A 10,221-nucleotide genomic window follows, 5' to 3' on the forward strand; every position below is an offset into this window, starting at 1 on the left:
TGGCAACCCCAAATCCCGCACCCCTAATTTTCCTACTATCACAATAGATATTGCCAAAAGCCACCCAACAGCCATAGCTGGAAGGCATCGCCTTCCTTGACTCTTTCTCTTCCTACCTTCCTTCCTAGATTCCCCACAGTTACAGGTTATACAGCATAAAATCTATACCAAATCTTTCCATGTTAATCTATATCCACCTATCTTTATAAGTAATATGCTAATTCTGGCCACCATAACTTCTTGCCTAGACTGGCCTTTTAACTGCTCTCCTTGCCTCTATTCTAAGAGATATGTATATCCAATTTGATTCACAACACATTTGCTGAATTCTGAAGATGCACAAGAACACAAAGAGGCAAACCTGACATTTTACTGTGCTTAGAAAGAAAAACACTTCAAGAGGAAGAGACGGGGCCCAGTGCAGGAACTGATTAAAGCACTGGAAGGAATGGTGAATTGATAAGGAGAACCTAAATCACATTTTGCATGAGGACAACATCCCAATATTGGGCACAGCTATAGTCTGAGGACAAGCCTGGATAGCTGGAAGAAAACTGCAGTTCCTTAGCTGACAGATAAACTAGCAGTTATTTTTTCACAAGCTGGAGTGACAAGATTGGAAATTTGATGGATACTAAGCCATTTTCCATGGGAAATAAAAAGGTGGAAGAGGAGAGTACTGCATGGGGTGGAAGATCAAAGCTAAACTGGATATTCCTCTGAGGAAAAGTGAATTTCTAGCTGTTTTCCAGAGCTGAAGACATCGGAAACACAAAAACCTTAACAGAAAGCCACAGGGAATCACACCATGGAAGGAGGGGATAACAAAAAAGACTGAATCTTGCCAAAGCCAAAACCCAGACAAAACCCAGATCAATCTCTCATAAAATTGATGTGGTCATTTTCCAACCCTAAAATCTTAAAAAACAAAAGAGAAATTCTCACTTCAGGAAAAGAGCATCATTTGGATTATCTGTGATTCTTTTCTATGCTGTCTAGCATACAACAGAAAATTGCTAAACATGAGACGATGATAGATATAAAGACCTATGATGAAGCCATACAAATAAAATGACATGATAATAACATAAGGAAAAATGAACCAATGGATCTGAATAGAGAATGCAGAAAGACACCTAACAAGTTTACAGTCCACAAATTTGGAACAAAGGTCACTTTGCGAAGTACTGGGGAAGCATATGCTCATCAAGAAATGATTTTGTTTCAACTGCATAGCCATAGAGAAAAACAGTGTGCAAGCTTCACTCTTACATCATATCATACACAAAAATCAAGGTGAATCACACATAGAAATGTGGAAGACATAGTAATAAATATTTTATAAAAAAGTAGAAAACCATTTTGGTGACTTTGATGTAGGCTGGTTTCCTTAACTCCAAAGTTCTAAACAGCAGTAACTATATAGGACTAGGTTACAACTGAGAACTCTTGTATCTTAAAAGACACCACTAAAATACTGAAAATGCAAATTACATAGTAGGAACATATAGGTTCATATGCCAAATACAAATACAGCAACCCCATCCTGAACTTCCAAAAATCAATAAGGCAGGTAAAATAATAGCATAAAATTCAAAAGATTTGAACAAACATACAAACAAAATGAAATGAAAATGAACTCAGATACAGAGCACAGATGAGTGGTTGCCAGAGGGAAGGAGAGTGGCAGTACAGTGGGATAGATGAATGGATTAAGAGGTACAAACTTCTAATTATGAAATAAATAAGCCATAGTGATATAATTAATATACAGCATAAGAAGCATGGCCAGTAATACTGTACACTATAACTTTGTATGGGGACACATGGTTACTAGACTTATCAAGGTGATCATTTCATAATGTATGCAAAGGTCAAATCATTATGTAGCACACCTGAAACTAACATAATTGCCAACACAGTGTATGTCAACTATATCATAAAAAGAAAAAAAAAGAGGTGAACAAAAAATTTAAAAAATGAGGATTTCTAAGTGAACAATGGACTTCGGTAGTCATCAGGGAAATATTAAAACTAGTGTGTGTTAATGTTTCATAATTAAAGGATAAAAGGAAAAATACAGAAAATATCAAGTGGTGGTATATGTACAGTAACCAAAATGCTCATTCACTGCTGATAGGAGTATAAATTGGAACAATTACTTTGGAAAACTATTTGGCAGTATCTACTAAAGTTGAACATAATTCCTCTGAGATTGGAGATGTGTCTATATGTTCACCAAAAGACACATGTAAGAATATTTGTAGAAGAGTTATTCATATTAATCTCAAATTATATAGCTCAAATAATTCACAATATAATTTGGAAGAAATTCAAAAACATAATTTTGAACAAAAAAGACAGGGATAACAAAGGACACAGACTTGGATTCTATTTATATAAATGTTATATGAAGTATAAAACCAACTAAATCTGACCTATGCTATGTGAGGTCAAATCAGAAATTGAGGGGAGGGAACTGACTAGGAAGAGTATTATGGGGCCTCTGAGGTGCTGCAGTGACATGAGTGCTGGCTACACCGGTGTGTGTTCATTTGTGAAAATCCTACAAGTGGCACAGGGATGATATGGGCCCTTTTTAATGTATAGTTGCCTTAAAAAAATTAAAATAGCCATAGTAGGAAGAAAAGAGGGACAGGAGTCTAGAAAAAATTAAAGTCTTATGTGATTTAACTTTCTTCCTTGGAACCAGCTTTGAGAAAGCTGTTAAGATTAAAATCATGAGCTATGCATTGACCTAATTTAGGTACAAAACCCTCACACTGGGAACTTTTGTACATTAAAAGACACCACTAAAATATTGAAAATGCAATATTTCAATACATGTACATGTATAAACCAAGGTGATTGTAGACATGGTGACATTATTGCCTCTGTCACACATCATCACACTATCTAGGGGAACAATGAAGCACTAACAAAAAGTGAAAAATGACTTGTCGTAATCAACCCCAAAACCACACTGATTCAGGCCACATGACCAAGAAAACGACAGAATCGCCCACTTCCATCTTGTGCAGAAGGAGCAACATAACAGATTACCAAGGAGAAATTGTCACAGCCATGCTAGTGAAATTCTACTGTGAAGAGATGAGAGAGCAAATGTTTAAGATTTAAGACAAGTCTGTATCTGTCTGAGAGTTCAGATTCTTTGGTCTAGTCAGAGACATGATGCTGAAAAGGAAAAAGGAAATCAAACATAATATTTATAGACTGTTAGTCTGAGTCCCAAATGGCATAGAGATGAAGGAAACTTAAAAGGAAGAATGATTGATCATATATTGTTAAATGTACTAAGAACCACTACGGTGAACCTAGTTCTCATCAAAAAGGAAAAAAACTGGTATAGATAGCATCTTCTCCTCCCAGTGGTCCTTGGCTTGGCAGAGTCCCAATCTTGTTTAAAGTTTGACTCAAATATAAATTCCTTATAAGATAAATTCTTTCCTCTCCCAAGAGGATTAGTTAACTCCCTAGTTTTTATCTTCATAGTCCTTTGCACAGTTCTTATTCTACTTATTATGTACTTATCACTCTAAATTGCAATGTTTCTGTTTGTATCGCTGTCCATTTCTACCAGTATATGCAACCTTAAGGGCAAAGGTTACCCCACAGCATACAGCACAATCTTTTGAAATGTTTTAATACTTTTATTACAAAAGAAACACACATGGCAAAAAATTCAAAGCAGCATAGACAAATATAAAAAAGAATGGTTAAAAACATCCTTTTCATGATCTAGACCAAAGATCAGCAAACTTATCTCATAAAGGGACACACAGAAAATACTTAAGGTTTTTTGAGGAAACTCCATACTGTTTTCCATGGTGGTTGCACCAATATATGCACCCTACCCACCAACAATGTAAGAGGGTGCTCTTTTCTCTGCACCCTCTCCAGCATTTATTTTTTGTAGACTTTTTGATGACGGCCATTCTGACTGGTGTAAGGTGGTACCTCATAGTATTTCTGATTTGCATTTCTCTAATAATTAGGGATGTTGAGCATCTTATCATGTGTTTTTTGGTCATCTGTTTGTCTTCCTTGGAGAAATGTCTATATAGATCTTCTGCCCATTTTTTGATTGGGGTATTGTTTTCCTTTTTTTTTTTTTTTTTTCGATATTGAGCTGCAGGAGGTATTTGTGTATTTTGGAGAGTGATCCTTTGTAGTCACTTCATTTCCAAATACTGTGTCCCATTCTGTGTGTTATCTTTTTGTTTGTTTGTTTTTTTCTATGGAAAACAGTAAGGAGGTTCCTCAAAAAACTAAAAATAAAACTACCATGTGATCCAGCAATTCCACTCCTGGGTATCTATCTGGAGAAAACCATAATTCGAAATGAAACATGCACCCCGATGTTCACTGCAGCACTTCAGCACTATTCACAACAGTTAAGACATGGAAACAACCTAAACGTCCATCAGCAGAGAAAACAATAAAGAAGATATGGTACATTTATACAATGGAATATTTATTCAGCCATAAAAATAATGCCATTTGTAGCAACATGGATGGACCTAGAAATTATCATACCAAGTTAGGTTAGTAAGACAGTGAAAGACAAACATTATATGATATCACTTATATGTGGAATCTTGAAAAAAGGACACAAATGAATGTATTTGCAGAACAAAAAGAGACTCACAGACTTTGAAAAACTTATGGTTACCAAAGGGGACAGGTGAGGGGTGGGAGGGATGGAATGGGGGTTTGGGACTGGCATATGCAGTGAGGTGTATGGATTGACTGGCCAACAGGGACCTGCTGTATAGTACAGAGAACTTTACCCAATATTCTGTGATAATCTACATGGGAAAATAATCTGAAAAAGAATGGGTATATGTATACATCCATTCAGAATAACTCAATCACTTTGTTGTACAGCAGAAATTATCATGACCTTGTAAACTACCTGTATTTCAATAAAACTTTAAAAATGAAAAAAAGGAAAAGAACAAAGCCACTGTAAATCCAACAAATATAGTCACCATGAGAAAGTTTACTATCTAATACTTTGCTCTCATTTCTCACCTACACTAATGCACACGACCAGGCCTTTTTGTATAGGAGGATTTCTTTAGCAAAATGCTGTCTTTCAGCAACAGCAAGTTTATCTTTATAAAATCTGTCTGTCCTCACAAGCACTGGGACCTACCTTCAGGCACAGTACCTAGAATGTTCCAAAGAAATTCAAAGGGTAAAGGACAGTCACTTAAATGCAGGGACCTGAGGATCATACCTGAACATAATTTTAGTTTTCAGTGAGAGCCCATGGCTGTCCAGGTAAAAATCCCTCACTCAGAAGTTCCCGTTGTGGCTCAGTGCTAACGAACCCAACCAGTATCCATGAGGACGATGGTTTGATCCTTGGCCTGTGAGTTGCAGCATAGGTCACAGACACGGCTCAGATCCCAAGTTGCTTTGGCTGCCAGTTGACAAAATGCTCTTTTCATAATTCTAATTAAGAGAGTTGTGGGAAGTGAAGAACTAAACCAAAGACCTTTTACCTTCCAACAGGCAAGCTCTGGGTCAGATGTCCATGACTTTGGATTCCCATAGCTTCTGTCATTCTAATTAAGGAAGACCTCAAACCTTTGGCTCTGGGCAAAGTATGACTGGCCAATTACCTGATAACATGTCTCAGTGGCACTGTTGTGAGTAAGTGAGTATGTTGTCCACACTGCCTCTCCAAGGGTCAGCGGCCAGCGGAGAGAAAGCAAATGGCAGCTTCTATTTCTCTTCCGGGATAACAAGCTGGAGAGGATACAAGATACACATCAGTGATGCCAGGTGAGTCATTCACATGGATAAACGGAAGTCATGAAAAGAATAAAACAGGGCTGCACACTGAGGACAGGGGGACTTAGAAAGGAGCACAGTTAAGATTTTTCTTCTCATGCCAAGAATTCTGCCTACCATCACTCTGAACCGACTTGGGGCAGTGAGATCCAGTTTTAGAGGCAAGGTCAGAGCAAAACTCAAATTCCTGACCTGTTGCTCTTGAGATAATTTAGAGCAGGTTTCTTAACCCCCTGAGCCTGTTTTCACTATGTTAGAATAGCAATGATAATACCAACTTCAAAGGGTTGTTGCGAGGTTTCAATTAAATAACATAGTAATATTCTGCAATGTGCTTACAGGGAATTGCTCAAAGGGTGTGGTGATTTTCACTACTGTTAAAAGCCAGCTTCTGCTATCATGTAGATAGCATACCTGGGTGGAGCAGCTGCTTTAGTGTTCAGCAAACTCTGTTCCCTGTCTCCAACTTCCAGCCTCAATTAGATACAGCAGCAAAAGGCGGTATTGATGACTCATTTACAATGGTGGGCACTTAAAATGACACTTGCATCCACTATTGATGACACCTCACTTGCAGCAAATCTTGTCAGTGTTGTGCATGGTCACTCTGTAAAAGCTAGTAATGACCCACCGGTCAACCTGGACCAAGCAACTTGTTCTAAAGCCCAGTGCATGAAATTTGTGTGGTTTCTCCTGGAACCCAGGAGCCCTGTGCCCAATCTCTATGCTTCTCCCCAATCACTGAGGTCCCTGACCTGATGGACAAGAGTGCAGGCTTCAGCCAAAACATAAACTCTGTCCCCAGGCCTTGGCAAAAGATGCCTGAGCAAGTCTGGATCTCATAGTCCCTCTTCCTCCAACTGTAAAACACAGGGTTAATCCAGCAGTCCCCATTTCATCTGTCACAAAAGTGTAGGTAATAATGATACCTGTCCTCTTCATCTATTAGGACTATGATGAAAATGAAACTGAAGGAATGTGACAAAATTCCTCAAAAGCGAGTTATTCTGAACACTGCAAAGGTACACTACTGATCTAAGGCAGTATAAAAATGTTCAGATCTCAGCAGAAATAGAGACATGAGACCTGTTATGCATATGTAAAAGTTCACGTCAGAGTATTGAGGTACTTTTATTCCTATCTAAATTCTAGAATAAGCTCTGATCTTTCAGTAGAAACCATGCACAGTACAATTTCACCTTTGTTTCTCACCAGGCTTTTTTTAAAATTATTTTTATTTTTTTCCATTATAGACGGTTTACAGTGTTGTCATTTTTCTATTGTACAGCAGTGACCCAGTCACACATACATATACACATTCTTTTTTCTCACGTTATCATACTCCATTATAAGTGACTAGATATAGTTCCTAGTGCTATAAGCAGGATCTCATTGCTTATCCTTTCCAAAGGCAATAGTTTGCATCTATTAACCCCAAATTCCCAGTCCATCCCACTCCCTCTCCCTCCCCTTTGGCAACCACAAGTCTCTTCTACAAGTCCATGATTTTCTTTTCTGTGGAAAGGTTCATTTGTGCCATATATGAGATTCCAGATATAAGTGATAGCATATGGTATTTGTCTTTCTCTTTCTGATTTACTTCACTTAGCATGATAGTATCTAGTTCCCTCCATGTTGCTGCATTATGTCATTCTTTTTAATGGCTGAGTAGTATTCCATTGTGTATATATACCACATCTTCTTAATCCATTCATCTGTCAATGGACATTTGGGTTGTTTCCATGTCTTGGTTATTGGGAATAGTCCTGCAATGAACATACAGGTGCATATGTCTTTTTCAAGGAAAGTTTTGTCTGGATATATGCCCAAGAGTGGAATTTCTAGGTCATATGGTAGTTCTATATATAGAATGGCCATCATTAATAAGTCCACAAATAACAAATGCTGGAGAAGGTATGGAGAAAAGGGAACCCTCTTGCACTGTTGGTGGGAATATACATTGGTAAAACCAATATGTAAAACAGTATAGAGGTACCTTAGAAAACCATAAATAGAACTGCCATATGACCTAGAAATCCCACTATTGGGCAAATATCCAGACAAAACTTTCCTTGAAAAAGCCACCAGGATTTTTAACTATTGAATCTGTCTGATCTGAGTAGAGCCTGCCCATGGGTAGTAACCATTAGATTCTGAGAAGTCAGCTTCTGCCTCACACTTGCCACTTCTTTCAGGCCATCACCTTTGGCCACTGTAGGGGTGCTGTCTGACCAGTTTCTCTTCTGGAGACAAAAATGCAGTCTCCATACTTTCTAGAGTTATAGGGCAATAATTAAGATACATATAGGAGTTCCCATCATGGCAGAGCAAAAATGAATCCTACTAGGAACCATGAGGTTGTGGGTTGGATCCCTGGCCTCCCTCAGTGGGTTTAGGATCCGGCGTTGCTGTGAGCTGTGGTGTAGGTCACAGACGAGACTCAGATCTGGTGCTGCTGTGGCTGTAGTGTACGCTGGCAGCTGTAGCTCCAATTTGACCCCTAGCCTGGGTACCTCTATATGCCATGGGTATGGTCCAAAACAAACAAGCAAACAAAAAAATACCCATAAAGGCATGTCACATAATGTGCATTTTCATTTAAAGACATGGTGGTGTGGGCAGTGTGGTTGAGGATGTCTCTGAAAGAATTTAATAGATAAATGGCAGTTTTTTTTTTTTTTAATTGTGCTTGAGAAATAAGTTGCAATAACAAAAAAGCAACAACATCCAAGATAAAATTTAAATGTGCAAATAAGCGCCATCATTGCTTTAAAGGATATGACAGATCTGGGGAGGGCACAGATTTTTAATTTCTCATTGAGCATGCAGTATATACATAATCATTCAAAACTGACATCATAGGTTAAGCGATTTTAATCTCCTTTCTTTCCGCAGTTGTCTTGCAGTTTTTTTGCCTACCATGTACTTATGGTCATTTCAAAAAATCTCTATTTAAAGTTTTCACTACTATTCATGGCACAATGTAACCGACACCATTGCCACAAGCCTTTATAACCATCCCAGCCAGAAGGGGTCCCATCTCACCTTTACTTCTCTAGCAGTTGTGCCATCATCTTCTACTGCCTTATATGAATGTTCATAACTTTTTGTATCACTTCACACACACCTCTTGATCAACGCCTGGAAAATACTAGGTTCTCAGCAAGTATCTGTGGAATTAGAAGTTAATAATATAATTTGTATAAATTCAAGAGTATGTCCCTCACAGTATGTTCCTTGAAAGTTAGTAATTATTAATACCATAATAAGATACTTCATGTATTTTTGTGCCTAATTCTACTCTATTCATAACTCTCTAAAAATATGGTTCACTCCCAGAGTCAATTTTTAGTTAACTTTTCTAGTAAGTTCTAGCAAATTTCAAAAAGGGGTTTAATTTCTATTCTTAGATGATGCATTTTATAGCTAAAGATTCCATATTTGTTTGCCAATACAAAAATGATATAAAACAAACTACTACACCTTTGCATCTTACTGCAAATAGCAGTACCTGATTTTAAATAGTAGCATTTAAATTTCAGAAATTTTTATAAATACATATGTATGTGAAACACATAGATATATATATAAGAGAAACACCTAATTATGTGAAATATAAGGTCTGCTCATTCCCAAGTCAAGGGCATAGATCAATGTGTCATCTTTATTTTTTTCAGAACTTGACTTACAAGTACAAAGTGTTCAACACTCCCAAGTTGAAGACTCTAAAACACTGTGTCAGACCTGGGTTTGTTCAGAGAAACAACCAACAATATATCATTGGGAGTTCCTGTTGCGATGCAGCGGAAACAAATCCGACTAGGAACCATGAGGTTGAGGGTTCGATCCCTCGCCTCGCTCAGTGGGTTAAGGATCCAGCATAGCTGTGAGCTGTGGTATAGGTTGCAAATGCAGCTGAGATCCTGTGTTGCTGTGGCTGTGGTGTGGGCCAGCAGCTATAGCTCCGATTTGACTCCTAGCCTGGGAAACTCGAAAACAAACAATACATCTTGGAAAGCAGAAAGTCTCCATACATTAAAGACAGCTAGTGAGGAGATCTGAGATTCAAGTCTAGGTCGATCTGCCTCCACATCTTATGCTTTTTGCTTCAAAAGCATCTTAGCTTCCATGTCACGCTGCACTTGCATTCTTGATTAGGACCAGAGCCCTGATCAGAAAAGGAAAATTTTAAATTTGCTAAAGAAAGCCAATTCTATTAAAATGTAAAAGGTCAGGTGAAAAGATCTTATACAAATGATTACCTAATCCAGTTTTCACAGCCAATGTTGAAATGAAATCAGATTTTGTTGTTCACTCAGAAATTTATTAACCAATGCCAGACCTCAAAATTTGCCCATAACCTTATGCTCAATAAATCACCCAAATTTTGCTTCTAAG

General features: G+C 37.8%; 1 protein-coding gene across 2 annotated transcripts in view; it reads right to left on the minus strand.

Moving 5' to 3' along the window:
- LOC106506120 (uncharacterized) overlaps nt 1-8,886 on the minus strand; it is a 396,310-nt gene extending 387,424 nt beyond the window's left edge. For both annotated transcript variants that reach the window (XR_014825797.1, XM_084993374.1), the window contains exons 1-2: nt 8,869-8,886; nt 5,652-5,778 (exon numbers count right to left, since the gene is read on the minus strand). The gene's annotated coding sequence lies outside the window, so the exon portion shown is untranslated. The remainder of the gene's footprint in view (nt 1-5,651; nt 5,779-8,868) is intronic.
- Between the last annotated feature and the right edge of the window lie 1,335 nt (nt 8,887-10,221).

Source organism: Sus scrofa, chromosome 14 (genome assembly GCF_054392235.1).
Source record: "Sus scrofa isolate SSC_HxYL_T2T_F1_AM1 chromosome 14, Sscrofa_HxYL_maternal_Yorkshire_Landrace_v2.0, whole genome shotgun sequence".
In the NCBI taxonomy this organism is placed as follows: domain Eukaryota; kingdom Metazoa; phylum Chordata; class Mammalia; order Artiodactyla; family Suidae; genus Sus; species Sus scrofa.